Here is a 7,704-nt window from a genome sequence, read left to right on the forward strand (position 1 = left end):
ATTGTAGAGGGCCTCGCACATCAACTTTGCACAGGGCCTCTCACCCTCCTTGCGACGGCTCTGCTGGGGCATATTTTAAACAAAAGGCGGTGGCTGCTGCAGTATTTGCCCCGTCTCTTTTGATGTTTTCTGGACACTCTCTGTAAGAAATATTTGAATAAGAAAATGTATAAGTATAGGATATGATGCACTATAGTAATCACTGAATGTAATCATTAACTATTTATTTGCCTTCCACAGAATACATTTAGACCACTTACACTATTGATTTGGTTTCTTAGAAAAAAATAAAAATCTACCCTAGCTTTAAGAGCCATGAATGTAAATTACATGCTATAAGTCATCAAAATATATTTCAGCTTGTGATGCAATTCACAAACACTAAGCAGACAATCTAGCAAAAGAAAACCATGACAACAAAGACACATTGCAGTATTTTTTGCAGAGTGTCTTAAGGTAAATTAACATTTAATGTCTAATACATTAAATGCAAAAACAATTGTTAGAGTTCTGAACAATAAAGATAGGCTGGCAACAGGAATGACCTGCCAATCAATAAGAAGTGTATATATGGAAGTTTGTGTGATTTCTGTGTGACAGATGAGTACCTACAATACGAGGTTACTGGTTTTCACTAAACCAACTAAAACAGAAACTAAACAACGCTGAATGTCACAATGATATGATGCTAATATTTGTATTATATGTTAATTTTGTTTTACCTGTGACAACAGTGTACAGATTGATCTTGGTGAAAGCAAGCTTCCCCTTCCCCCATTTCATACTGAAACAGGCCATGACCTCATTTGTCATCAACCTGTGGATACAAGAGTAATGCCCAAATAATTAATTATACATGACACATTATGAGGCAGGTGTTATAGTTTGTCTTACGTGTTCATCATATCTAGTATAATGCAGATATCATACAGGTCCTCCAGTTGGTACTAGATTAAAAGTCATAGGCTCACCCAAACTGGCAGGTTTTTATCTTATTGCAAAACAACTTATATTGTGCAATTTCAAAATGTAAAACCAACACTATTTCAACAACTTGGCCTGTAAATATTAATTTCATTCATTTTCTCCTTGCTAGCAACTGTAAAGTGCAAAATTATAGGATAACAGAAGAGCACACAAGAAAACCAGAAGAATCAGATTAAATACCTTCAATCTATTAATATTTTTAATCTAATTAATGTAATATATTAAAGCAGATTGTTCTAGCGGCTCTTTTATAAATGAACAAAAAAACATACCTTACAACAATATGGCTTCTTCAGACCATGGCAAAGAAATAAATGCAAAACAAAGCAAAAACAAAAGTTATAACCTCATATAGTATAGCTCCTGAATTCACACTATATTAAATACTAGACTTTAGTGATAAACTTGAACCCCAAATATAAAACTAGAGCTTGTAGAAGAAAATGCTGTTTTTGCTTAAAATAAATAAAAAAGGAGCCTCTTTACATCGTGTGTAGAAATCTGACAGCTAAAGGAGATCCAAAATTAATTAAACAACTTGTACAGCAGAATATTAAGTTACTATAAACATAACTAATTTGCATGACACAATTGAAGAAAAAAAAAGCATCGAATCGAACAAATTTCATGATGAAAAGCTTAACGTTAAATTATTCGAAACAATAATAATAATAATATAATAATTAAAAACATATGTCTCAAGTTTAAACTTTATTTGAACTGTTTTTCAGCGCTAACAGTTAGATGGCTTTAATGACTCAGGCGTTTTTATTTCAGGGATATAACAGTTAACGTTACCATTTTCTAATTAATTATCTCTACCCATCGTCTTGCAGCTAAAACACTTCGATGTATTTGATACGTATTACAAGTAATATCATTATATAGGGGGGCATAAACACTTTTACGTTATACATGATCTAATATCCAGATATACTCACCACAGTTTGAGCTGTAAGTGCACCACAGGCCGCCTGATAAACTGATGCCTGCCGATCCAAAAAAAGACCGCCAAGTAGTCGCAAAATGGCGCAATAGCGCGATGTCACCGCGTTGCATTCATGCATTATGTTTGGGCATGGGATTATGGGGGGTTGGCAAAAATAAAATAAATAATAATAATAATCATAATCATAATAATAATAAAAATCCAAAAAACAACAACAACAATAATATACTTTAAATTAACTTGTATTATTCTGTAGTGCTTATTCACAAAATCCATACACAGAAAAAGTTGAAGGATATTCATCATTGATGGATGAGATCAACATTTAAATATGAAATTTTTAATTTTACATTTTTAACTAGAATGTACTTTAAATATGAAAAATGCTAGTAAGAAGCAGCAATCAATCTGATCAATTATTTTATATATTTTAAATATATATAATATAATAAATATATATATAATAAATATATATATAAAGAACAGACTAAATTATAGCAAAGGAATTAGACAGTTATATTGCATAATTATAAGACTGTACAATAAACAGTAATGCTTGCATTGTCTGCATGCACTCACTTTACTTTCCAACACAAAGATCAACAAGTTTATGTTTTGATAAGCAATGTTTCCAGCCCAGAATTAAGTAAGCAATACTGTTTTGATCCTCCTAAATATGTCTTAACAGGTTTGAGAGTGTTTGAATTGCATTATATTGCAAACAAGATTGTGTCACGGGCCGGCAAAGAAAGAACAGGGTGTGGGTCAAAATGCAGGAAAGATTAACTTTAATAGAACAAAAAAGCCAACACGGCAAAAACAAAACCAAGATGCAAAAAACACGAGAACCAGTAACACTTACAAGATGTTGAGGTGACAAGGTGGGCGGAGTCAGAAAAGAGACAGGACAAAAGCACATGGCACCAAACAAACACAACACTCACAGAAGACTGTGACAGAAAGACATAAGACTGTGATAGAAAGACAGAAAACTGACAGATTGGATATCAATTTATATAAACTGTTATGGTTCATGAATGGTCATGGGTCAAATTGAAGTCATAACACTTTATTTTCATAGTCCCTTTTGAATATTCTATTGACAATATAAGTATTGCACTTACATGTCAACTAACTCTCATTACAGTATTAATAGACTGTCTGCTTAATTTCTAATTCTGATGCTCTCCCAAAATATGTTTGACTGACTACAAGTAACTTTGCAAGTACATCAACTTACTCTAACACTCTAATGAAAGCAGGTACAGTCGTGGCCCAAAATATTGGCACCCTTTGTAAAAGTGATCAAAGAAGGTTGTAAAAATTCTGCTGCATTGTTAATCCTTTTGATATTTTATTTAAAAAAATTCACAAAAATGTATGCTTTCATTGGATAATAAGAAATGAAAACGTTTTTTCTCAAATGGTCATTGGACACAATTATTGGCCCCCCTAGAAATTTTTATGAGTAAAATATCTCTGGAGTATATTCCCATTCAAATTCACAATTTTGAGCACTCAAGCTTGATTATAAACATGAAATTATCCAGCTATGGCTACCTGTTTCACAGAAATATAAAGAGGAGGGAAAACAAAGCCCAAATTCCCTTAATCATTCATCACAATGAGAAAAACCAAAGAATGTATTTCTGATGTGCAGCAAAAGATAATTGAGCTTCACAAATTGGTGAAGTGGCTTTAAGAAAAGAGCTAGAGCAGTGAAAATTCCCATTTCCACCATCAGGGTAATAATTAAGAATCTCCAATCAACATAAAATGTTACAAAACTGCTTGGAAGAGGACTTGTCTATATCGTCCTAATGTGTGGTGAGAAGGAGAGTTTGAGTAGCTAAAGACTCGCCAAAGGTCACAGCTGGAGAACTGCAGAAAATAGCAGAGTCTCTGGTTCAGAAAACCTTTAAAAAAAAGTCAAACAGAACCTACATCAACACATGTTGTTTGGGAGGGTTATAAGAAAAATTATCCTAGCTCATTCAAAAACAAACTAAAGCATATTCAGTTATCAGCCAAGACTGGAACTTTAAATGTGAATGGCTTCTATGATCAGATGAAACAAAAAAATGAGATTTTTTTAGCATCAAACACTCAAGATGGGTTTGGTGAACACAGAGAGAAAAAAGTAACCCATGTGCACAATGAAATATACTGCTGTATTTGTTTTTTTCTGGGCCTATATTTCTGCTGGAGGCCCTAGACATCTCGTTTAGAAACATGGCATCATGGATTCTATCAAATACCAACAGATAAAAAAATCAGTAAGTGACTGTTAGAAATCTTATAATGGTCCATGTTTGGATCTTTCAACCATACAATAATCCAAACACAAACCTCAAAAACAACACAGAAATGGGTCACTGAGCTCAAAACCAAGCTTCTGCTATAGCCATTCCAGTCCTCTGACCTGAACCCTACAGAACATGAGAGGAGTGAACTGAAGAAGCACCAACATGGAGCTGGGAATCTAAAGGGTCTGGAGTGATTCTGGATGAAAGAATGGTCTCTGATCTCTTGTCAGGTGTTCTCTAACCTCATCAGGCATTATAGAAAAAAAAAATAGACCTGTTAATCTGGCAAATGGAGGTTTCAAAAAGTACTGAATAAAAGGGTGCCATTAATTGTGGCCAATGTGTATTAGAAAAAAACATTTATTTCATAATGATATTTCCCCCTGTTTTAAATTCTTATTATCCAATGAAAGGATACATTTTTGTGAATTTTTTATATAAAAGTGCAAAACGATTTAAGCAGATGGATTTTCACACCCTTCTTTGATCATATTTACCAAGGGTGCTGATATTTTTGGCCACGACTGTAGGTGCAACAACCAAACAACATAAATTTCAAAAGGGACCATAAAAATAAAGTGAAACCACTATATTAAATAACAATAAAAAAAACAATAAATTGATGTTATAATTTGACGTTGTTTGGATGTTACCATTATGATGCCTTGAAAACACTGGATTATGGTTGCCATACCTGACGACTAAATATCAGTATTTGATGTCAATCTGACGTTGGCTTAAGAGGTTGACTCGACGTTGGATGTTGATTTGCTAATGCCACAACCTAAAACTAACTACAGATAAACATCAAATGATGTTTCAATTTGACGTTGTGTGGACGTTGCCATTATGACGTCTAGAAAACGTTGGATTATGGTTGCCATACCTGACGACTAAATATCAGTATTTGATGTCAATGTGACGTTGGCCTGAAACGTTGACTCGACGTTGGGTTTAGGTTAGTTAATGTCACAACCTAAAAACAAACTAAAGATCAAAGTCAAATGACGTTATAATTTGACGTTGTTTGTACATTAACGTTATGACGTCTTGAAGACGTTGGATTTTAGTTGCCATACCTGACGACTAAATATCAGTATTTGATGTCAATCTGATGTTGGCTTGAGACGTTGTCTTGATGTTGGATTTTGGTTAGTTAATGCCACAAACTAAAATTAACTACAGATCAACATCAAATGATGTTTTAATTTGACATTGTGTGGACGTTGCCATTATGACGTCTAGAAGACGTTGGATTATGGTTACCATACCTGACGACTAAACATCAGTTTTTGATGTCAGTGTGACGTTGGCTTAAGACGTTGGCTAGACATTGGATTTTGGTTAGTTAATGCCACAACATAAAACTAACTACAGATCAGCGTCAAATGATGTTTTAATTTGACGTTGTGTGGACGTTGCCATTATGACGTCTAGAAAACTTTGGATTATGGTTGCCATACCTGACGACTAAACATCAGTTTTTGATGTCAATGTGACGTTGGCTTGAGACGTTGGCTCGACGGTGGATTTTGGTTAGTTAATGCCACAACCTAAAACTAACTACAGATCAACGTCAAATGATGTTTTAATTTGACGTTGTTTGGACGTTGCCATTATAACGTCTAGAAAAAATTGGATTATGGTTGCCATACCTGACGACTTAATATCAGTATTTGATGTCAATGTGACGTTGGCCTGAGACGTTGGCTCGACGTTGGGTTTAGGTTAGTAAATTTCACAACCTAAAAACAAACTAAAGATCAAAGTCAAATGACGTTATAATTTGACGTTGTTTGGACATTAACATTATGACTTTTGGTTGCCATACCTGGCGACTAAATATCAGTATTTGATGTCAATCTGACGTTGGCTTGAGACGTTGTCTTGACGCTTGATTTTGGTTGGTTAATGCCACAACTTAAAACTAACTACAGATCAACGTCAAATGATGTTTTATTTGACGTCGTTTGGACGTTGCCATTATGACGTCTAGAAAACGTTGGATTTTGGTTACCATACCTGACAACTTAAAATCAGTTTTTGATGTCAATGTGACGTTGGCTTGAGACATTGGCTAGACGTTGGATTTTGGTTAGTTAATGCCACAACCTAAAACTAACTACAGATCAATGTCAAATGATGTTTTAATTTGACGTTGTTTGGACGTTGCCATTATGACGTCTAGAAAACGTTGGATTATGGTTGCCATACCTGACGACTAAACATCAGTTTTTGATGTCAGTGTGACATTGGCTTGAGACGTTGGATTTTGGTTAGTTAATGCCACAACCTAAAACTAACTACAGATCAACGTCAAATGATGTTTTAATTTGACGTTGTTTGGACGTTGCCATTATGACGTCTAGAAAACGTTGGATTTTGGTTGCCATACCTGACGACTTAAGATCAGTATTTGATGTCAGTGTGACATTGGCTTGAGACGTTGGCTAGACGTTGGATTTTGGTTAGTTAATGCCACAACCTAAAACTAACTACAGATCAACGTCAAATGATGTTTTAATTTGACGTTGTTTGGACGTTGCCATTATGACGTCTAGAAAACGTTGGATTATGGTTGCCATACCTGACGACTAAACATCAGTTTTTGATGTCAGTGTGACATTGGCTTGAGACGTTGGCTCGACGTTGGATTTTGGTTAGTTAATGCCACAACCTAAAACTAACTACAGATCAAAGTCAAATGATGTTTTAATTTGACGTTGTTTGGACGTTGCCATTATGACGTCTAGAAAACGTTGGATTTTGGTTGCCATACCTGACGACTAAATATGAGTATTTGATGTCAATCTGACGTTGGCTTGAGACGTTGTCTTGATGTTGGATTTTGGTTAGTTAATGCTCAACCAAAACTAACTACAGATCAACGTCAAATTATGTTTTAATTTGACGTTGTTTGGACGTTGCCATTATGATGTCTAGAAAACGTTGGATTTTGGTTACCATACCTGACAACTTAATATCAGTTTTTGATGTCAATGTGACGTTGGCTTGAGACATTGGCTAGACGTTGGATTTTGGTTAGTTAATGCCACAACCTAAAACTAACTACAGATCAACATCAAATGATGTTTTAATTGGACGTTGCCATTATGACGTCTAGAAAACGTTGGATTATGGTTGCCATACCTGACGACTAAATATCAGTATTTGATGTCAATGTGACGTTGGCCTGAGACGTTGGCTTGACGTTGGGTTTAGGTTAGTTAATATCACAACACAACTTAAAAACAAACTAAAGATCAAAGTCAAATGATGTTTAAATTTTACGTTGTTTGGACGTTAACATTATGATGCTTTGTAGACGTTGGATTTTGGTTGCCATACCTGACGACTAAATATCAGTATTTGATGTCAATCTGACGTGGGCTTGAGACGTTGTCTTGATGTTGGATTTTGGTTAGTTAATGCCACAACCTAAAACTAACTACTGATCAACAT

General features: G+C 34.7%; 1 long non-coding RNA gene across 1 annotated transcript; it reads right to left on the minus strand.

Moving 5' to 3' along the window:
• Positions 1–1,992, minus strand: LOC113054811 (uncharacterized). Its single transcript, XR_003277437.1, has 4 exons — positions 1,929–1,992; positions 1,260–1,277; positions 723–817; positions 1–140 (listed from the first exon to the last, which is right to left on the minus strand). It is a non-coding gene; the product is annotated as an uncharacterized LOC113054811 (long non-coding RNA).
• Positions 1,993–7,704: the final 5,712 nt, after the last annotated feature.

Source organism: Carassius auratus, chromosome 35 (assembly GCF_003368295.1).
Source record: "Carassius auratus strain Wakin chromosome 35, ASM336829v1, whole genome shotgun sequence".
NCBI classification, from domain to species: Eukaryota; Metazoa; Chordata; class Actinopteri; order Cypriniformes; family Cyprinidae; genus Carassius; species Carassius auratus.